Source organism: Camellia sinensis, chromosome 7 (genome assembly GCF_055761805.1).
Source record: "Camellia sinensis isolate YWXY chromosome 7, ASM5576180v1, whole genome shotgun sequence".
Classification (NCBI taxonomy): domain Eukaryota; kingdom Viridiplantae; phylum Streptophyta; class Magnoliopsida; order Ericales; family Theaceae; genus Camellia; species Camellia sinensis.
Genome location: NC_138967.1, coordinates 126,892,123 through 126,916,036, shown reverse-complemented (window position 1 = coordinate 126,916,036; position 23,914 = coordinate 126,892,123). Strand labels below are relative to the sequence as shown.

The following is a 23,914-nucleotide window of genomic DNA, read 5'->3' as shown; positions in this document are numbered from 1 at the left end:
TTGCCAATAATGGTTGCTGCGGTCACCGGCGTCAGAAAAGCGATGGATCAAACCAAGGATATCCAGTTCCCCGTTACTGATTAGAGATCGAGCATCATGAGCGGTGAGTCCGCACATCCGCCCCAAGGCCTGGGCGTGACCAAAGCGGAACTGGGGCAAGATCTCTTCTTGGCTTTCAGATTCCATCAAAACTTGAAAATCTTCAAGAGTCGGACATACCTCTTGCCCGCCAAAGCTGAAAACATGCGTCACTGGGTTCCAAAACCTTGCCGCGGCATGGAGGAAAAGAGGGTGCAACGGAGTGCGACTCAGTGTGAACAATGCATTCAAGCCGAAACCCCGGAAGTTCAGCTTTTCGGAGCCATCTAAAGAAGCGATCCAAGCCGTAAGGTTTTCAACAAGAAACGCTTCCATTTTTGATGCAAAACTGAGGTGATTGAATGAACCATGGAGCTGGGGCTTTTAAAGAGGGAAGAACACTATTCAGGAGAACACGTGTCAGAAACTGGGTGGCTGCAGGAATAAGTGGCCGGCCGGCCACCTTTTCTGGCTGGCCGGCCATTTGCTTTTTCAAAACTAGCTGGCCATTCTCCCCCTCTCCATAAAACTGGCCGGCCGGCTCTCGAAGGTGGCCGGCCATGCTCCAATGTGCCTCCTTGACCCTGTTTTACCCTCCAAGGGAAAGTTTCGAGCATTTCCATGCAACGGGAGAGTCGAAAGCCTTCATTTCCCTCTGTTTCGAATGCGTTCCGTTGTCCAGATCGTCCGGAATACACTTTCTGATGTTGAGTTTTGTTTATCGAGTTGTCGTTTTGCTTATCGAGTTGTTTGTCGAGCTGTCGTGTTTGGTGTTTTGAGTCGTTGCTCTCTGTTTAAGCAATCTTTTATTTTAGTCTTGTTTATTTGCGTTGTCAACGCTATTGTATTTTGCTTATCGAGTTGTAAACTTGCTAAGATTTTGTTATATCTTGGAAAGTTAGGTCGTTGCGTCGGTTCACTACCTGACTGGGCAAAATGCACAATACATGTTTCCGTTCAATCTCATTTTGGTGCAAAATGATGCGATGATGCTAAGTGTTTAAAACACAATACTTTCTTTAAAAGCTGTTTCATTCTATCATGCTTTGTTTATTACAACATTTTACAAACTAAGGCACAAGTTTTACAAAAAATAAACTGCCTGATAATGTACAAATGTACTATAACTACTAGCAAAAAGATAAATAAAATAGGGAAACAGACGTGTCTGTGCTCTCAAGAGCAGTAATAACAGGCCCTCTTCGTCCTCTTCTGCGGAATGGGCTCTCCGCCACCATCGCCATCGCCATCGCCATCGCCATCGCCATCGCCATCGCCAACATCATCCGAGTCGGAGCTGTCGTCCTCAGGATCCCCCTCATCCTCGTCTCCATTCCCAGAACCAAGGCCAGAGTCCCCCTTCTCAGCAGATGTCTCTGACTGACGGTCTGTGGCCTCCTCCTCCTCCTCATCAGGCTCCGGCTCTATGACATGTGCCCTGCGTCGGCGAGAGGACCCTCCTTGAGCTCCCTGAAAAGGCCTAGATGGCCCAGCTCCCGGAAAAGGTCTGGATGACCCAGCTCCCTGAGAAGGCCTGGACGGCCCAGCTCCATGAAAAGGCCCAGATGGCCTAGCTTCCCAAGGAGGCCCAGGTGGCCTGGCCTGCGGCTGAGTGTACATCGGGGGCATCTGAAAATAAAGAGTTCAAATACATCAGTCCAAATGTGTACATCAGATGCGGATACAAGCAGAAACTACATGAAATGAGTGCATGTAAATACAATGTACAAGTGGGGTGTGTGTCAGATGTGCTCTACATAGATAGCCTATCAATGCAGTAGAAATCAGCGTGTCATCTGAAGTATGATAAATGCCAGAAAACTGAAGGGTACCTGAATGCCCGCGATAGACAACTGTGCCTCCCTCCGCAGGACCATGCCCCCGAGTGTGGCCACCAATCCAACCACCTCCTCCATGTACTCTCGGGGTGGCTGCAAATACGAGCTCATAATCATCAGTGAATAAAGAAATGTCTAAATGTTTGAATGATAAATGAAAAACAGTGGAGCATACCAGTGGTGAGTCGGGATCAATGGCATATCGATCGCCGGGCATCGGAGGCTCTAACGGGATCGGAGTTGGAGAAGTAGCCCCAAACTGCCACCCCATCAGCTCAGTCGGCATATCCGGCCATCCAGGATGAGGATAAGTCGGAGGAATCGGGGGAACCGGTCTACTCCACCTCTAGATGTACCAGCCCTGCTGGTGGAAGGAGCGTCTGCAGCCCGAGCCCGGGGCTGGCTCGAAGATGGCGCACCAGCAGACCTCGTCATCGGGGAACGAGCTCCCGTCAATAGAGGCATCAAATATGTACGACGGTAAGTGGCGTAGTCCCCCTCCTCGAGATGTAGTAAAGCATCACTACCCAGCATAGCACCGACTATCTCCTGGGAAGAGAGCCTATCCGCAGTCCGCATACTGACCGGAGGTGCTGCGGGAGGATCCTGAGAGGTGTATCCCCATACCTGACGCAGAAAGCGTTCCCCTAGAAACCATGCCCTACCAACCGGTCCCTCGAGCAGGGTCCTGTATTGGGAGGTGCCCGATCCTCCAGTATACCGAAATCGGAGACCATCACCCAAGGGCGCCCAGGGCTGCCATGTAATCTGTGGATAACAAATGCATAAACTAATCAGAAATCGGGAATATACGGGGCAAGTCAAAGATGAAAATGGGAGGAACTGAAAGTTCTGAAATACCTCTAACTGTCGCACAGTGTCAAAATACTGTCGTAGGTAAATGAGAGACTCTCGGCGTCTCGGCCGGTGCGGGCCCTCGAATACCAATGAATATGGGGTCATGGGAGGCCCTGCTACCTCCAACTCTAGGCCCAACGTCGGGAAGTATACGTACACCCATAACTGAGAAAAGCAGTGCAGAATATAAGTACAAAATGCTGAGGGCAAAATACACACTGTAAAGTGCGCCGTGTGGGCAATGTACAAGTAATGAGGAGCAGAAATGTAAATCAAGGGGACAGAAAGTACCTCCCAGGCTCTCCAGTAGCCGCCAAGTAAGTCTCCCTGCCCGCGGGAGGTCGCGCTCATATAGCAGTAAAGGGTAGCCAGGCCGGCGCCACCCTAGTCGTATCGACTGACCTGTGATAGGTCCACCAGAGCGCTCAACAGATATAGCCCGACCGTGTTCCCTCTATCGGCAAACAGAGTAGTCCCAAAGAGGAACATAAGGAAACCACGGGCATACTGCTCTGTCTCCTCAGGAGTCTCGGGTGCCATCTCCGCCCGCCGGAAGTGGGAAGAGAACCAAGTGTATCGGACTCTCCCAGAAGCCCTGTCAACAGGTGGGCGAGCCCCCAGTAGATACATCCAGGCGGCCTCCCACTCGCCCATGTCCTCGTCATAAGGGATAGACCAACCTCCTGTGTCCAGGCCGGTCAACACAGCAAAATCCAAAGGGGTCATAGTCATGTCCCCAGTGGCAGAGAAATGAAAGGAGTTGGTGGTGTCCCACCATCTCTCTACCGATGCTGCCATCAATGTCCTCTTGGCCGGACAACGTGATAATCCAACGCAGAAGGCCCCAAACCCTGCCAAGTCTACTAAATCCCGGACACCCTCCGGGAGCTCAACGTACCAATCCCTCGCGGCGGTGGAGCCATATCCCCGTACACCGCGGGAACTAACCTGCATTCAGAATGAATACGTGTGTCAGTATAAGGATGAATGGGCTGTGTGCCGATGAAATGAATGGGCTATGTGCAAGTGAAATGAATGAGCTGTGTGCTAATGAAATAAACAAGCCGTGTACAAGTAAATAGGCTGCGTGCAAATGAATCAATCTGGGCTGCGTGTTCAGAAAATTAAAGTTTGGGCTGCGTGTTCAACTTTCAGTTACTGTGGGCTGCGTGTTCACTATCAATCTGGGCTGCGTGTTCAGAAAATTAAAGTTTGGGCTGCGTGTTCAACTTTCAGTTACTGTGGGCTGCGTGTTCACTATCAATCTGGGCTGCGTGTTCAGAAAATTAAAGTTTGGGCTGCGTGTTCAACTTTCAACTACTGTGGGCTGCGTGTTCACTATCAATCTGGGCTGCGTGTTCAGAAAATTAAAGTTTGGGCTGCGTGTTCAACTTTCAGTTACTGTGGGCTGCGTGTTCACTATCAATCTGGGCTGCGTGTTCAGAAAATTAAAGTTTGGGCTGCGTGTTCAACTTTCAACTACTGTGAGCTGCGTGTTCACTATCAATCTGGGCTGCGTGTTCAGAAAATTAAAGTTTGGGCTGCGTGTTCAACTTTCAGTTACTGTGGGCTGCGTGTTCACTATCAATCTGGGCTGCGTGTTCAGAAAATTAAAGTTTGGGCTGCGTGTTCAACTTTCAGTTACTGTGGGCTGCGTGTTCACTATCAATCTGGGCTGCGTGTTCAGAAAATTAAAGTTTGGGCTGCGTGTTCAACTTTCAGTTACTGTGGGCTGCGTGTTCACTATCAATCTGGGCTGCGTGTTCAGAAAATTAAAGTTTGGGCTGCGTGTTCAACTTTCAGTTACTGTGGGCTGCGTGTTCACTATCAATCTGGGCTGCGTGTTCAGAAAATTAAAGTTTGGGCTGCGTGTTCAACTTTCAATTACTGTGGGCTGCGTGTTCACTATCAATCTGGGCTGCGTGTTCAGAAAATTAAAGTTTGGGCTGCGTGTTCAACTTTCAGTTACTGTGGGCTGCGTGTTCACTATCAATCTGGGCTGCGTGTTCAGAAAATTAAAGTTTGGGCTGCGTGTTCAACTTTCAGTTACTGTGGGCTGCGTGTTCACTATCAATCAGAAGGTTGCGTGTTCAGAAAATTAAAGTTTGGGCTGCGTGTTCAACTTTCAGTTACTGTGGGCTGCGTGTTCACTATCAATCTGGGCTGCGTGTTCAGAAAATTAAAGTTTGGGCTGCGTGTTCAACTTTCAACTACTGTGGGCTGCGTGTTCACTATCAATCTGGGCTGCGTGTTCAGAAAATTAAAGTTTGGGCTGCGTGTTCAACTTTCAGTTACTGTGGGCTGCGTGTTCACTATCAATCTGGGCTACGTGTTCAGAAAATTAAAGTTTGGGCTGCGTGTTCAACTTTCAACTACTGTGGGCTGCGTGTTCACAATCACATCTGGGCTGCGTGTTCAGATTTCATAAAATCGGAGTTTGGGCTGCGTGTTCTACTCCTAGTCAATATGTGCCGTGTGTTCATCTTCAAATTCGGGCTGTGTGTTCGACAAATCGGTGTTTGAGCTGTGTGTTCACTTATTAACTAATGTGTGCCGTGCGTACACAATCAATTAATGAGCCGAGTGTTCAGAAGTTCAAGTGCTTAAGCTACATGTTCAAAATGCAAGCAAAGTACTATGTCATAAGCTAAATTGCGTGTTCAAGCATGGCAAAGGCACGAAACGCACGAAAAATGCAGAAAATGAAGTAAATACCTCTCGGGCCTCATAGGAGAGGTGATGCTCTGGCTCTCGGAGAAGTAGATCCCCAGGCGCTCGCTCATCAAAATCAGTGAAATGACGAAAAACGGCACGAGGAAGGACATGTGCTGGTGGAGCGTACCTCCCGGGAATGAAAGGGCGGACCCTCGGGGGCAAGGTCATGGGATCAAAATCATCTCCGGCACCTGGAAAACCTCTACCATGAGGAGAATTGCCTGCCATTTTCAGAAAATCTGCAAAAGGAGCAAAAATGAGCAAAAATGAGCCAAAATTGGAAAAAGTCAACTCTCGGGAAATGAAAAAGTCAACAAAAGTCAACTCCCGAGAAAATCTTCCAAATATTGAGACGAACTCACCTCAAGTGGCGAAAATGAGAAAAGAAGCCCCAAAACCAAAATTTAATCGCTGCAAAGTGCTTGAAATTGACTATTTTCGCGAAAACAACTTGCGTGGGATGTTGGAAAACGCGTATGGAGCTCAGATCTGAAGAAGAAAATGGTGTAGGAGGCAAGAGAAGAGAAGATCTTGGCTGCATTTATAGGCCCAAAGTGTTTGGGTGAGAGAGCATGAAGAAAGGAGGTGAAAATACCAAAATGCCCTCAGATTTGGGCAGATGGCCGGCCGGCCGGCCACCTTTCCCAGCCGGCCAGCCATTTCCTTTTTGGAAGACCGGCCGGTCACCTTCCCTCCCCCATAAAACCAGCCGGCCATGTCCCCCACAGGCTCACCTGGCTCTCTGCAAATTTTGAGGAGGATTGGAGTTCCCGGGACCTGAAAAACTTCAAGGAAAGTGCACTTTCTGTCGCGAAATGATCCGCCGGGACTTCAGCTTCAAGTTCTGACATTTGTCTCATCTTCATTCATTGAAATCAAAGTGTATCCTTTTTGAATGTGTTGTAGCCTTTCCCGGAAGTGGATTGGAGGCCGCGATTGAGTCACCTTCGCCGAAATGCGCGTTTCCTCGCTCGTTATCTCGTGACAAACGGGCGCGTCGATTCATGATCGCTTTGCACTGTCATGCACATAACTTGCATTCTTATAAGCACACTTGCATTATTTTGCACACTTACTGATATTGCCATACCTCTGTGCTTGAGCATGCGTTGACGCGCACGTTCCTTTCTCGCATCGCGATGCATTTACTTGCCGGCACTGCGTGTGTCGAACTTTCGGGATCACATTGAATATATGTTGTTAGCATATTGTGCTTGTTGATTTTCTCTCCTTTGCAGGCACGATATTGTATGTACGGTTCGTTTGAGACTGGCGCGACCAGACGAATCACGCAGGTATCGTATCTTCTCCGTGTGAGACGTGGCGAGAATCGAACAATTCTCCGCATTCTTAACTGCATGAAATGTAGTTGTTGCTTTGCATTCTTGCTTAAAACTGTTGCATCTATTTGCGAATACTTGCTTCATTACAGCTTGCTGCATTTGCATGATCATTGAGTTACTTCCGGCTCTGTGCATATCGCTTTGCATTTTGCCCCCTTCGCCTGCGGGCATGCCTGCGGGCACATCTCTATTTATCTTGTATGTTTGTCTCAGTCTTCGGCCTTGTCAAAAATGGGTCGTCTCTGGGCTTTGACATTCACTCCCGTCACTTATGACTTCCGAGTTCTGTCAAAGAGGGGCAACTGTAGACACCCCATTTTTGACCGACCTTAAGACTCAGACGTCACCGATTGAGCGCTTGGTGATGTTGCATAATGTGCTCGTTCAAAAGTTTCAGAGTCGCGGCCGCGAGCCCTGCCTCCGGACTTCCGAACCCACTTCTGTGCCTTGCCTCGGTTTGCGAACCAGACTCGATTTTCTCTGTTTCTTTTCCTGAGGGAAGGGAGAGGTCCCGTAGACCATCTCTCAGTGGCCGTAGGCTACGTTTTGTGGCCGTAGGCCATTTTGCCCATTTTGGAGTCCGATTTTCGGTTTTTCGGGACCGTTGGCCGTGTGCCTCGGTTCGGGACCGCCTAACCATCTCCGTTTATTCTGGTTTTTGGCATACCTCCTATTTACTCCCTTTTGAGGGACACTGGGGTCTGAGAAACCTACTTCGTGGCCGGATGCCACTTTCGGTGCTTAACATTTTCGGGACCCCGAACTGCGTGTTTTGGCCCCCGAGCATTCGTTTTGCATCAGTTTTTGTTCATTGTTGGCAGGTACCTCTGTTTTATCATCAGGAAGGTCACTGGAGGGTGGGAGGCCAGCAATTATCCTAGCAACCAATTATATTCCATTTTCGCCCTCCAACGCCCGTTTTTCCCACTTCCGGGCCAATGTTGAACACCCTGGGACCATTTTCTTGCGCCCAAAACCACATATTTGTGATGTACACACATGGGAGGACCCTAAAAGTTGGTGGCCGGCCAGCAATTCCACCTAACCCTTTTGACCCCCCTCTTTAAGTGGCTTGTTGTCCCTCCTGTTTTACAGTTGCCAATTTTGAACCCTAGGGTTGTGTTGAGGACACATGGGAGGACCCTAAAAATTGATGGCCGGCCAGAAAATCAACTTGACCCTTTTGACCCCTAGCCGGCCGGCTAGGGGAGGTGGCCGGCCGGCCACCTGGAGCTCCAAAAAGGGGCCGGTCATGATCCTCTCAATTTGCACTTTACAGCTGTATAGCTGTATCCCCCAGAAAAGATCTAGATCCGGGGGATATTTTGTGGGGGAAAGCCTTGGTCCTTTTCCCCCACCCTTTCCTTCCATGCCCCCCCTCCTTTTGGTCCTTATAACCAGCTGCCAACCTTTGTTTTAAGGGTTAGAAAAATTGCTCTTCAAGCCTCAATACACAAATCCTCCCCCATCCCTCTCATTTTCTTGAAAACCTATAAGTCCTACACCACCATTTCTTCCACACCACCAAGCTCTACCATCACCACTCCATTCCAGCAGCAAGGAGAGGAATTCCAGCAGCTAAGAGGCAACAAAATTGGTCCAAGAAGTTGCTAGAGATTGGTCTACAAGGGTGAGTTGCCATTTCCCTCTTTTTAGCTCATTTCTTGCAACATTTCTTAGCCTCTCTTTCTTACATATTTGAGCTCCGACCAAAACTGAAAAGGTAATTTTTTTGAGCTCATTTTCATATCTCATTAAGGGCTCAACCCTGTTTGAGACCTCCATCTTGCACTTGCTTCAATATCCTCCTTGAATGTCATTTTCTTGCATGATATTTTTAGCTTGTGTGTGATCTGTTTTGGAGCATGATATAAACTGTAAGTAGGCTTATTTTGAGCCCCTCTTCAACATTGAAGAAGGGCTCATCACTGTTTGGGACCTCCATGTACCACTTGTCTTTATATCCATCTTTGGTCCCCTATTTTTGCATGACTTGGCAGCCCCTTATGCTTCTGTTGTTGGTCATTTTACAGAGCTAGAAAAGGTCTTATTTTGGCCCATTATTCATGTTTCATTAAGGGCCTTTCATGGTTTGAGGCATATTTTATACACTTCATGTTATATCTCTCTTTTAATCCCCATTTTTGCATGATTTGTTGGCCTATCTTGCTTCCATTTTTGGGCGATTTACAGAACTGAAAATAGTCTTATTTTGACCCCATATTCATGTTTCATTAAGGATCTTTGGCTGTTTGATGAATGTTTTGTGTACTTTGTGTTTTAACCCCTTTTGGCCCCTATCTTGCATGGCATTTTGAGCATATTTGTATACCGTTTTTGGGGCTGCCGTAAACTGTAAATGTGCATATTTTTGGTCCTTCATCAGTATTGTAGAAGGGTCTTTTTCTGTTTGGGCTTTGCATCTACCACTTCCTCCTTTGGCCACCTTTTGGCCCTTTTCTTGCATAGGAGTGCAGCCATACCTGTGTTTGTTTTTGGGGTTTTTACAGTTCTGAAAAACATCATATTTTTGGTCCCTCTTCAATATTGTAGAAGGCCCCTAACCTGTTTGGGGTCAGCAGCTGTGAGTTGCTTCTTTGTCTCATATTTAGGGCCATTTCTGCATGCTAGTTTTGCCCTGCTTCTGTTTGCTGTTTGGCCATGCTTTGAACTGTAAAAATGCTTATTTTGGGGCTGCCTTGCTTCTGTCTTTTCATTGCATGTCTATATTGTGCATGTTTGGCATAGCTATAGGCCATTTCGGGTGCTACAATTCATGTTTCGGGACTATTCCATGCATCGGGTGTACTTTCGCCTCATTTCGGGGCTGTTTTCCCCCACATTTCATTGTTGAAATTCCATTAGCATGTTTGCATATCATTTTCCATGTCATTGCATTGCGTATGCCATTGCCTCAGTTTGCGTGCCCGTGTGCACGCATTTCGAGGCACTTCATTTTCATCCATCGGCCTCTTATGTGAGTGTGGCTGAGGCTCTCTCATGTTAGTATAAGTCCATGTTGCATTCTATATGCCATTTTAGACGTATTGTATTGCATATGCCATTGTCTCGGTTTGCGTGCCCATGTGCACGCGTTTCGAGGCACTTCATTTTCATCCACCGACCTCTTATGTGAGTGTGGCTGAGGCTCTCTCACGTTAGTATAAGTCCATGTTGCATTCTATATGCCATTTTAGCCGTATTGCATTGCATATGCCATTGCCTCGGTTTGCGTGCCCGTGTGCACGCGTTTCGAGGCACTTCATTTTCATCCATCTGCCTCTTATGTGAGTGTGGCTGAGGCTCTCTCATATTAGTATAAGTCCATATTGCATTCTATATGTCATTTCCCATGTCATTGCATTGCGTATGCCATTGTCTCGGTTTGCGTGTCTGTGTGTACGTATTTTGAGGCACTTCATTTTCATCCATCGGCCTCTTATGTGAGTGTGGCTGAGGCTCCCTCATGTTAGTGTAAGCCCGTATCATATTTCTATGTCATTTGCATTGCGTATGTCATTTTCTCGGTTTGCGTGCCCGTATGCACGCATTTCGAGGCATCTCATTTTTACAGCATAGTACATACTAGGTTGTATCTTAGATCGCATTCATGCATTTTCTCGGTTTGCGTGCCTGTGCGCACGCATTTCGAGGCGTCTCATTTTCACAGCATTGTGCATACTAGGTTGTATCTTAGATCGCATTCATACATTTCCTCGGTTTGCGTGCCCGGGTGCACGCATTTCGAGGCATCTCATCTTCATGACATTGCGTATGTTAGGATTGTATCTTAGTTGCATTTCATGCATGCCATGCATATTGCATCGTGTTCGGGATAGGAGTTAGCCCGGGCACGAGAAACGATGTGTATTTCGTACTCCGAGTGACGGAACGTGCCTCAATTCCTTAGTCACCGACACTCCGGATCATCCATGATGGAGTTAGGTCTTGTTGTGTTTTCATGTGCATTCACTTCAAATTAATTGTGCAATTCGACTCCTCGGCCATTATGCATCGATATGCGTAATTGGTGGCGCGAGGATCGAGGCATGCATATATCTGTGCAAATACATTGCTATGCCCCTTTCCTGCTCTCTGTTGCAGTAAAACGAAGAATCAGCAACTTTTCGGAGCTTGGCACGCATTTCAAGAGTAACTGCTAAACAGAGGCTAATTGGGGCATCCCGGTGGATTTCCGCGCAAGACAACCCGGACATGCATCATTCATCAGAAGCAAGGCAATCCCTGGCTTGCATGTCAGTTTTATTTATTCTCTTAGTTGATTTGTTAATTAATTAAGAATTTGTATATTATTCGGACTGTAATATTTGGACTGTAATATTCTTTTATTTGGGACTGTATTATTTATTCGGACCCTCCGCGCGAGGGCACAACTGTAATAAGTGTGTGTGAGTGTGATGTATGTCTTCCAACCCCACGTCTTTCTCCCTTTTATTTATCCGCTTATGACGGTTAGTTTAGGGCATGTTTCAATTAGCATACAGTATGACGACATGTTTGCATCATTCATCTGTTTTGCATGCACCGGGCTCGGCGCACCATACTAACTGCATTGTATTTTCAATTCCAAATTGAATACATGTTAGCTGTAGCATTCCATATGCCATGATTAGAATAGCTGAGTCTGCTATAGTTTGCATTTTTGCATGTTTTGCATTAGGCATTTCTGTATACTTAGGATTCATGCATGATTTCTAATGAGTTTCTGTTTTGGCTTGGAGTACTCGGTAAGCTTTGTGCTTTAGCATCCTTGCATGCGTGTGAGTGAATGCCATGAATAGCATGCTTACCATGAGGCTATATGCTTATGTGATATAATTGCCTGAATGCTTGTGAGTGAAGGTTGGGTTACTTGGATTGGAATAAATCATCAACTGTTTGTTTTAAGCCCACTAGATAGTGGCAAAACCATCTTTTCTAAGCCCACTCGAGGGTGGCAAAATCTGCATTTTAAGCCTACTTGCGAGTAGCAAACCATCTTTCAAAAACAAACATGAAATGTTTTGTTCCAATTCAGGTGACTCAGTCTATACTTGTATGCTGTGCGCATCACATAGTAACCTAGGCTAATAACCGGAATAAGAACATACAATGTTTTCAAAAATAGATATCATGGTTAGTAGAGGCCGATCTTTGATCGGGCGAGCGGGGGTGCTCACGAAGTGACCTTCCCCAATCGTACCCAAGTTCCCGAGCCGAGGCAACTTTGGTGATGACGGACACGTGGCCTTTGGCACCGAGTCAGGGTTTCCTAAATTTCCCAAAATAAAATATTTAGGTGGCGACTCTGTATCTGGCAAAGCAGTCCATGTTTGGCACTTCTTTCAAAAAAATCTGTTTTCTCAAAACGATTTGCCGGATTTGGACTCTTTGGTTCAGACTTAGAACCGTGGCACGAATCGAGTCCGAGCTGTAGCGAGGTCCCCCGCGGGCTTGTTACAGGACCCATGCATTGAGGTTGGCGGGTATTGGTGGTAATGCGTTCTATGCTGCATTGTGATTTATGTAGTATATTTGGTTGTTTAAAACCATTATCAGGTGAATGGGAAATTGAAACCAAAGTAAGTTCTAGGAAAAATGGTGTTTTGGTGGGTTTCCTAAATTGAAGGAATGAAAGCTTGTCCCACATTGCTTGGCTAGGCTAACATTGTATGGGTTTATACGCCTTGGGTTCACAACTTGGGGAGGGCCCAAAGAGGTACCCAAGTTTTTGTGAAAGGATGAGGTTATGGGTAAAGTGGACTAGATCTATTGGACCCAAAACAAACATACACGCATGCGTGCCGTTGTTCGTCCGGTCGAGCGGGTTGGGCTTGGGTGCAGCTGTGTGGTGTGAGGTTGAATGCCAAAAACATTTGAATTTTATTTTTTCTAAAATTAAATTTTTACTGTTTGGAATTTGAATTTTGGTTTGAAATTCAAACTTAATTCCAAAATGACCCCAACATATTGAAACACTGGCAGTTTGGTCTAGCACACTTGTCCAGATTTTTCCTCCAACCGAACATGTTCATTATCTGTTCAAATTTAACCCGAACATGTACTTCACTTGTTCAAATATGTAGGTTTGTTACCTATTGAATTCTATTCTAAAAAGCCACCAGTTCACCTATAAATAGACAAGTCCTCCATTTGATTTTTCATCTAATTTTCGTTCTTCTTGTCTGCTTTTATTTCCTACATTTTGCTATATAAATTTCCTGTGAGAAAGAGTATAAACACAAAGTATGTTCGTTGGACAATTAGTTTGTAGTTCTGCTACTAAATTGTCGTTGATTATTTTATCTTAAGAGATAGACGTTCATAATTTGAAAGCATCGTGGAAAGGACAAATCTTTCTCAAGAACACAGTGTTGAACACTGGACTTGATCAAATTTTGTTCGAGAAAATAATACTGTAAGTGGTTGGTTCTTTTTTTTTTTTTTTTCTTTTCCCCCTTTCCTTTTTTCCCAGATTCTAATTTTATTTTTGTAACAAAATAAGAATATGTTTTTCTTATTTTTTTTATTTTTATATATGTACTGTTTTGATTTTTGTAGTTAAACAGACTCTCTCATTTCTTAATTTTCTTTCTTTGAATACTATGAAAATTGGCTAACAATATTTACATTTAACTAATTTTAAATTTATATTACGTAACTCATTTCAAAATAAATTTATGATCCATAACATTTTTGATAATAAATACAAGTTCAGCTCAGCAATTTCAAACTTTTGCATTGTATATTAGGTACTTTAAAAAGGTTGCTGAAATTTTAAGGGATTTGTTTAGGAGAATCTTTCACATGGAGGGTTAGGTACTTAAATTAGGCCATTTTAATAGTTTCTATTACAAATCTTGGAGGCTTCTTGGATGTGACCATGTCCCATTTGATGCTTTCTTTTTGATACCTTTTTTTCTTCTTCTTGGTACATTAGCAAAATATCCGTGCTTTGCACGGATAAATTTATATATGTTCATAAATTTTTGTTATTGTGTTTAAACTCTAATGAAAGAAACCCCTTGCAATGGGGTATTCTTTTTTTTTTTTTTTCCCTAAATCAATATTATATAAAAAAAATTATAAGTTATTATTATTTAGATTGTGTTTGAATTTAAAATTTAAGTAAGAATTTGTCGAGATGAGGCAAATTTAAAGAAAGGGAAATGGAGCTTCATTCATATTTTCTCACTATTTCCTTTTTCTCCATAAATTTTCTCACAAATCTTATATTCAAACACAACTTTAAATATAAACAATCTCAATTAACGTATTATATATTAAGAAATTATATTTACGTATTGAGAATTTTAAGTCTCATAATTTATTTACAGTGACATGATAATAAAATTTGGTCTTACATAGTTAAATTAGTGACAAATAAAATTTGACACATAATTTATTATGCTATTGTAGGTGTTATTGTAAAACTTATTTTGTGTGTCTCAATCTTTTCCCCTTATGTATTATATTATTAATTAACAAATATATTTGAAGACACTAACATTACCTATATTAATAATTTTTGTTACTTTCAAAGTTATAATTTTTTTTTTACACTAATTAATGTTCATTGCAAATATCAACATGGAAGAACAATCTAGCTATTGTGAATTTATTTGTATAAGTAGATTGTGTGAACAATATTGAAAAGAAATATACATATGTTCCTATATGAGAAAGCTTGTATTTAAAAATAAGGATAAATTATTTGATGGTCCCTTCAATTTGTCTCTGTATCGATGTGGTCTCTATAGTTTTATTTGTATCGATTTTGACCTTGAATTTTTCATGCTATGTTAATTTAGTCCAATTGGTAACAAACCTTTAGAAATTGGACTGAAATCAAAAATGAAAATAGTCTGTTCACTATTCCTAAAAGTGATTGACAGATTAGTGTTCAATTTAAAATATATTAGCTCTGTTGATTATTTTTGTATACTCATATTTGGAGGTGTCAGGTGATTATTTTATATCAAAGATGAAGATTTATTGTTTCTTCTCCATTACGAAGATTGTATGTAATTGTTTGGGGAAATGTTTGGGTGTGCAAGGTGCATATCATGCACTTGCGTAAATTCTCACAAATATACATAATTTCTCACAAATATACATAAGTTGTGATTTCTTAAAATTTTAAGGGTTAACTTACGTATATTTGTGAAAACTTGTGCAATTTTGCAAGGTAACTTGCGTATATTTATGAGAACTTACACAAGTGTATATGATACGTACTTGCACACTTAAGAATTGTCCGTCATTGGGTTTATTTCTTTTCATTTTGAACTATTTATTGGGATTTGCGTGCTTAGTAGTTGCTAGGTTTTCGGATATATATTTTTGGATTATAATTGTCTAATTTAATACTCCCTGTGTCCCAATTTATTTGTCTATTTTGGAGAATCTAACTTATTAGGAGACAAACAATCATTAAACATCAATTCAAAATTTTAAAATATTTTTACTATAATACCCTTTATTTTGAATTTTAAAATGTGTTTGTACTTATGTATAATGGGTAATTTTGAAAATCTAAAAAATTTCACTACCCAAAATAGAAAGTGAACACATATTTTGAGATTGACCAAAATGGAAAGGTGGACAAAAAATTGGGGTGAAGGGAGTATATTTATTTCATATTTATAATTAATCTCCTATAGAATGGCCAAATCACAATGAATAATGTAAGATGTCTTCTCTTGTGAAAGACTTGTAATTGTGTTATCAATTTATATATATATATATATATATACACATTAAAAAAATAAAAACAACATTATGAATAATAAAAAAAAGTTATATATATATATATAAACTTGCAATCAACTCCCAAAACAAAAATAGCTAAACACTTATATTTTTATTTATCAATTTAGTAACAAAAAAAAAAAGAAAAAAGTATACAATTAAAAAAAAAAGCACACGAAAAAAAAAATATTAAAATAAGTTTGGACTATTGGCTAAGAAATGCACCATTACATTTGGAGAGAGTTGGTCCCTAAAAAAATCAAATAGAGAAAAAATGAATCATATGGAAATAAAAATTTACGAAAAAAAAAACACAAGAAAAAGTTTGAACTATTAGCAAAGAGAGGAGAGAGAGACTAACCTTTGCACCATTACATGAGAGAGTTGGCCGACTTATTTTTTGATTAGCAAAACAAAAATTTCATTAGAAACATAAAATTAAAGGTACAGAAAGATGACATGCATCGAAAGAGAGATTCATAAACTACAATCTACCGCTAGTACTGCTATTTGCAACCATACAACCAACCCCTCGGCCTCACGATAGTTTAACACAAAAATAGAAGACAAACTAAGAAAAGAAAATAAAAAAGTTACGAAGGACTTACTCCAAAAACATCTTAGGGTTTTCAAAGTTTTAAGTTTTATATTGTTTTGATCAGTATATTTTTGGAAAGGATGATGATGAGTTACCATATTGTTTTGAATTTTGAAATTTAACATTATTAGTTGAATTGTTTTAATCAATATTATTTTTAGAAGGGGTGAGAGTGATTTACCATATTATGAATTTTGAAATAAGCAATCATTGATAATTAGAGCCTTTTATTTTTTTAGTTTAATTAACCAACCAATAGATTTTGTTTTTACATTTTAAATTATAAAAATCGAGAAACTTAGTCTGAGGACTTGGAGTTCTTATATTCATTCTCATTAGAAATATCATTTTCCTTAATATAGATAATAGAGGCATGAGATGTCCAACAAGGTCCAAATACCACCATGTATGCATGACACAAACTATTAGGGACAATGTATCATATAATTTGGTTATAAATCATTAGAATTTTTTTATTTTGGTTATAATTTAAGAGGTATTTTGTTATATCTCAAATAGTATTTAATTATAAACTTTTGGTTGTGGTAGTTATAACTTATTGTGGTTATTATTTTAATTACGATTGAAGAGATATTTGGTTTTGTTTTAAATAGCATTTGGTTATTACTTATTTAATTTTTTAATTATAATTTAAAAATAATTTAGGTATGATATTTGTAATATTAATACCATAAAAATTATAACTTACGTATGATAAAAGGAATGCATATTGTAGAATGCCTATAATTTTTATTTATTTACTATTATCTACAATTGTACATAAAATAAGTTATATCTATTTATAAAATCAATTTTTATTTTTTTCTTTCTCATTTTCTTTTCGACTATGGTAATTGCTCATTTGTATCATTCGCTACCATATCTAGCCATCATTGTCTACTATCACCTCTGGCCATCACCTCACATAATAAGCAACCTCCTCTAATCATTGCCAATTATCTTCCACGGATAACAACCACCTTTGACCACTAATAATTCTTCAACCACCTCCATCTGCTAAAAATAACATTCGGTAACCAGTGTCCGACCACCTTCAAATATTTCTCTCATTTGTTTTAAAATACACGTGATTCAAACATGTGATTTGTTTTTATTTTTACTAGAAATAAACATAACTATATTTAATCTTTGCTACAAATAAAAAAATAAACCATAAGTATTATGAAATGAGACCTTATCTTTGGTATAGATTTATTCTTTTATCCTTAGAAGTTTAGGGGATTGCGATTCACACTCTTCTTTACAATTGCAATTTAATTTTTTATTTTTATTTTTATTTCACGTGTATGTAAAATTGGACTCCGTGAAACATTTTATATTACATAAAAAATATAGAGTGTATATATATATATATATATATGTTATTATGAAAAATGAGAGTACAAAGTACTTCCCTAAGTTTATCCCTAGATGCATGTAGAATGGAGAGTAGTTGAGTATTCTAGTGGGCTTCAGCACCTACAACTCATGGTTGTAAGTAGGGGTGCAACTTAGGTGAGCTCAACCCGAATAACTTAAACTCAGTTTGAATTATTTTAGGGCCTGTATAAGATATTTTCAAATTCGGTATGAGTTTAGGCAAAAATTTAGAAGGTCGAATTAAATTTGGGCAGGTTTGGGCAAAGACATCAAATAACCCGAGCAACCCGAAACTCGAATTATAAATATATAGATATATAAAAATATTATATATATATATATATAAAAATTATTAGCCATTACATGATATTAAAGTAATTTAGATTATTAAATCATATTGAATATATATTATATAAACGAATAACATAAAATATATTTTTTTAATTTTTTATTTTCACTCATAAATTGTAAAGACTATAGACATCTCTTTTACATTATATAAATTATTTGTTTTGATGGTATTAATGATTTTCTATATAAAAAAAAATGTAAACAAAGTCAGATTTTAATAATTTAATAATGTTGCTGCAAAAAAAAAAAAAAAAAATTGAAATTTATTTACTATTTGACAACTCAGGCAATTCGGGTTTAACTCGGGTCGGGCTTGGGAAAACAAGCTCGGATTACAATTCGGTCCTGGGCATGCCTAGACAGATCTCAGCATAACTTAGGCTGGGCATAGATAACCTCTCAATCCGACCGAACCTGTCCGAATTGCACCCCTAGTTGTAAGGCTTTTAGCAAAGCAACATGGCCCAAAGATCCTTCCTAGCAAACTTATATGGGCCCAGTGAGCCCATTAGTTGTAACTCGCAGCGGTGATGTAGGGGATTCTATTTGTACTCAAAATATTTCTCAGTATGCTCAATTTAAATTCTTAAATTTTAATTCCTATTATATCATAATATGAATTTATTAATGAGGACAACACATATTAAACCCTAAAATATTTTTTTTTCCTCATGGTACACCCTAATCAGCTATTCCTATTCAAATTTTTGTATCTTCTTCCTCAAGAGATCAAAATTTATTTTTCTTCTTCTTCTTCCTCCCTCCAAAACTCCAATCCATCCTACCAAAACTCACCATCATCATCAACATCATTCTCTTTTTTTTTTTCATTTTTTTTTTCATTTTGAAATCCTAAACCCTAGAAGAAAGTTTGAACAAAATCAAATAATTAATAAGAGTAATAATCAAAATAGTTTTTTGAAACAACCCATCAAAAAAGAGGTAAGTATTCATATAAAGAGGTTTCACAATTTTTGTAGAGCACCATCAATTATTTTCTATATTATTTTTTTGACAAAAATTAAAGGGCCCAGTAGTTAGATTAACAATAACATTTTATTAGAGTTGTTCTTAGTTTATCATTTAAATAGTAACTACTCTTTCTTATTAGTGTTTGATACTTACGTGTTTATAAGTTTGGTTCTCACTTTTCCATGAGTATTCTTGTGGATAATTTATAATATAATTTTTTTTCTGTATTGAAAAGTTTTATAATGCTTATGTAAAAGTTTTTGTTTTTTATTTTTTTTATTTGAGAATTATATTCTGCATTGAAAAGGTTTTGAAATAATTTAGTTTTTTTTTTTAGATTGTTTATTATTTATTATTTGGTTTTACCTTGAGGGTAATTTGAAAAAAATAATAAGGTGTAATAAGAATAAAATTTTAAATAATTAAATAAGATGTATTTAAAAATTGAGAATACTCAATAATTTTTATAGGTGTAAATAGAATCCCCCGGTGATGTTTACTAGTAGTAGTAAATTAGTAATGGACATTAGAGGAGAGTTTTATTGGAAAGCGGAACGCAACCCATATGTAAAATAAAAGATTTACGCATGAAAAAAAATATTGATCAATAAAAAGTTACAAATGGACTGAGTGGGTAAATCTTGTCTTCCATTATTCCAATATTATTGTAGTACTTACCGCAAAAATTATATTACTCATTGGATAATAATATTATCACGTTAGCTGACGGCCTAAGTTGACTGAAAGTTCAAAAATATAAATAAAAAAAAAGGATATTTACCACATAATACTAATAAAAAAAATTATGCCAAATTGAAATTAATTTTTTCACCTTCTATGTTGAATCACATAACAACACACATATCTATACTACCATATGTGTGGTTATATAAATATATATATTTTTTGATAACTCAGAATATCCGGACCAGTTTACGTGCGCACCTTTACCATATGTGTGGTTATATAAATATTTATTTATTTTGATAACTCAGAATATTCGGACCAGTTTTCGCGCACCTTAACTAATCCCTAGGAACCAATCTCAGCGTCCACTAGCGGGGGTCCAATTAAAGTCAGAGTAGAGTTCCGTATCGACTGACCCATCCTTGGGGACCAATTCCACTGTCCACTAGTGGGAGCCCAATTAAAGTCAGAGTAGAATTCTGTATCGACTGACCCGACACAAGGATTGATATCACCTAAGATGTTTCGAACTTGAGAACTAGAGAGGAGCAAACTTCTAAATCACAATCCCAAGCCTATACCACTAGGCCAACTCTTAGGATGTGTTTGTTTGGACGGTTTAGATAAGAGGGGATTGTAATCCATCAGACTATTAGTCTTGGGATACATTGTCTCCGGACTATTTGGTTGGACTGGATTTATATCTTATGTTTGTTTAGTCATGAGATTAGATATCTGAATTGGACTATTTTTAGTGAATCCAATGTTTGGTTGAACGGTCTGGATAAGGATAAATGTTCAAAAGACTATTTTACCCCTGTAATTTATAATTTAACAACACTATTTTTTTTTTAATTTATAAGGCCATAATTTTTAATTTATTATTTTCAATTAAATTAAATTTATAATTTATATTTTTTATTTAATATATAATTTTAAATTAACAACACTAAAAAAATTTAATTTATAAGGCCATAATTTTTTATTAAATTAAATTTATAATTTATAATATATATTTTTTATATAAATATTTATGTATTATATAAATAAATAAGATAAAATATAATTTTTTTTTTTTTTTTTTTTTTTTTTTTTTTTTTTTTGTAATTGGTCAATAAATTATAAATTTAAATCGAAGCAACAATAGAGCAGTCATCATTTTGTGATGCTTGGATTAATCTTAGCAAAATGTTTGAAAGGAAAATACACTACAATTTTGAGAACGTTATTCTTGTTTTGTAATGTTACTGTAGCTTGTATATGCAGCAATCGTCGCAGGTGTAATTTGTTTTTAGATAAGCTTGATCAAAACCTTTTTTGTGATGAATACTTTCATTCAGGGCCGGCTCAAGCCTATACCAATTGAAGCAATGGCTTTATGCCTCAATTGCAAGAAGGCCTCAAAATTTTTATGTATACCTTAAGTTAAATACAATTCAATTGTTTCTTATAAAGTCTCCTTGTTGAAGGCCTCCACAAAACCAACTCAAGAAAAAAGAAAAAAGAAAAAAGAAAAAAAAATATACTCCCATGAGCATAATACAATTTTAAAATTTTGGTAAAAACGTCCATCAATTTTGTATATGTTTGTCATATGCACACTTTCTTTTTCTTCTTCTTCTTCTTTTTATTTTTATTTTTAATTTTTTTTAATTTTATTAAATAAATGTTCACATTGAAAAGGACTTGATAAATTTTAAAAAGCTTAAAATATATAAGGAAGCTCACTTTAAAAGAGACCCCACCAATTTAAAATAAGTTCTATAAACTATTCTCAGTTTTCGCTTTGAATTTATAAGTTTAATTATTTGATAACTTTTGGCACTTTTAATTTCTTTTTTTGTTTCAAGCTAAATATTTTAAATAACTTCCAAATTTTAGTCATGAGAATGGAGGAGACATGTAAATTTCACATGATATACAATTTACTAAAAAAAATAAATATTATTTACATTTAAATTTAAAATATAAAAGCCTCGCAATAAAATTTTTCTTTAGGCCTTGTGAAGGCTTAAGCCGGCCCTGCTTTCATTTAAACCATACACCAAAAGTGGAGGTTGAACCTTCTGACCCCATGCTTTAAGAGGTGCTTTAAATTGGAGTAATAAGATTCGCTAATCAAATATATGCTTTAACATTTTTATTTCCTGATCATTTTAGTATTTTTATTCATGGTGATTGTGTTGTGTGTGATGCAATAGTAGATTTCAGCTAGGTCCTTAAAATACCTCAAAAGACAACCAATAATGAAATTGAACTTCTGGGGAAATTAATGGTTCACAAAACTACGTACGTGTTTATGTCCTGTTTTGAGTAGTTGAATTTGTAATGGTTACATGGATGCCTGAATGTTCTATTTGCAAGGATATCGTTTTGTGGGCTATTTTATCTTGAGACTCACAGCATGCATCAATGGAATAAAAGAAACAGAAATGATACAGACCTTTTTTTTGACCCCCACAACCCCCCCTCCCCCCCCCACAGACATATGTTAGCCAGAGATAGGAGGAAAAAAAAAAAAAGTTGGCCAATCACAATACATTGGGGGTGGTGGGGGTTCCCAAAAAGGGGGTCCGAACCTTTTTCCTAAGAGAAAATAATAAATTTTGTGCGATTAAAAAGAAAAGAATTGATGCATCCCGTAATCAGCATTTGTCCAATTCTGTGATTTAAAAGAGTTTTGTAAGACTGAAAAGAAAGGAATTGATGCATTTGGTAATTACTTTGATTTCTTTTCTGATTTACATAAGTAGAATATGTTTGAAACATTTTAGATTAATTGTAGTTATTGTCCTGAGACCAAAGAGGATAAAGTTAGGAAGGGTGGTGACAAAAAAGAAAGAATTGTACTTTTGCCTCTGCTTCTTTGGCTACAAAGAATAATCATATATTGCTTTTGCCTTTTCCTATGCTTTGATGTCAAGTTAAGAATTTCTGAAATGGAGGCAACTGTAATAGATTCCAAAACTAGTTTAGAATTCAAGTGTAATGCAATCATGAAAGAATGAGGGAATTTTCTACTTTGACGGAAACCATTGACACTTCATTTTAATCTTTGTGCACTTTACCTTGTGACTATTTGATTATCTTGGAGATACAGATTTGTGTTTTCAACAAAATATCTTACTTTTTAATAAAGAAAGTGGCATGTGTAACTTGACTTCCTCAATAAATTTTGTAGGTACTTAATACCAACCTATTGCTTCTTTCGCACTTAAAGCATTATATTGATATTGAAACTATAACCTGGAAGACACTTGACCATTATAAACCCCTCAAATCATGTTTACATACCACTCTCTCTCTCTCTCTCTCTCTACCATTCAAGCGTGAGTTTCCTGTTTGTATTTTGTTCTTTAACTCCCTCTTCATTGATCAGCTTAAGGGTGCTTTGTGAAACTGAGACATTTTAGCTTGGTTGGAGAACAAGAAAGAGGTATGCCCTAAAGACTTCTTAGTGTCGTTTGATTATATATAGTTATGAATAGATATCTTTTGTTTCAACTGCTCTCATTTGCTATTAGGATGGGTATTGTTTGAGCTCATTTTATTTGTTTGGAAGTTTGTTGGCACCTTTCCAACTTGATGGTTTTGTTGTTGCCTTTGGTTTTTCCACTTAATGCATTTTCAGTGGCCTCTTTCCATTGATGTTCTCATAAATACCTTTTTGTACTCATTAGTTTTCATCAACGATAATTGTTTTTTTCTTTACCGATAAAAAATAAATATCAAAAGCAATTCAAAACTTGGCATGGAGACATAGAGGTATAGTGGAGATTCAAGTTCAATACAAATTTTATCTATCTTTTCCATTGTGGTTGTTGTTGTTGTTGTTTTTTTTTTTTTTTTTTTGTTGTTGTTGCTATTGTTGTTGTTAATTAGTAAGATTATTTACAAATATCATGAGAATGACATCAGACTAAACAATTGACTACGTAAAAAAAAGTACAAAACATACCTATGAGCCTAAACTAACACCAATAACCTCAAATGTAAGAGTCTCACAATGAAGAAAAAATAAAAACCTTAACGCAAAATCTCGAGTGGCCAATTGAGCTAGTTCCAATTGGTTAATGCGAACTTGGTGTGAAGAGGTAAAGTCATGTATTGCATTGACATATCATGTAGATGTTATCTTCGGAATTGAATTTTTTAGTAATTTTTTGATTTTTATGAAAAGATATATGAAAAAAAGTATAGAGAATAAATTGACTTTTTATTGTAACTTTTTTGGCCAAAACTTCATGTTCCCGACAAAACAACTCTTAGTTAGGTTGTTGGTTTAAGTTTGGTTTGAGATCTTGACCATATTGGACTATAAGCTAGATCACCTAAGAGACTTG

At 38.2% G+C, this 23,914-nt stretch overlaps 1 protein-coding gene across 3 annotated transcripts in view; it reads left to right on the top strand.

Moving 5' to 3' along the window:
- Window positions 1-22,735: 22,735 nt before the first annotated feature.
- LOC114272602 (disease resistance protein At4g27190) overlaps window positions 22,736-23,914 on the top strand; it is a 63,215-nt gene continuing 62,036 nt past the window's right edge. For all 3 annotated transcript variants that reach the window (XM_082879339.1, XM_082879340.1, XM_082879341.1), the window contains exon 1: window positions 22,736-23,007. The gene's annotated coding sequence lies outside the window, so the exon portion shown is untranslated. The remainder of the gene's footprint in view (window positions 23,008-23,914) is intronic.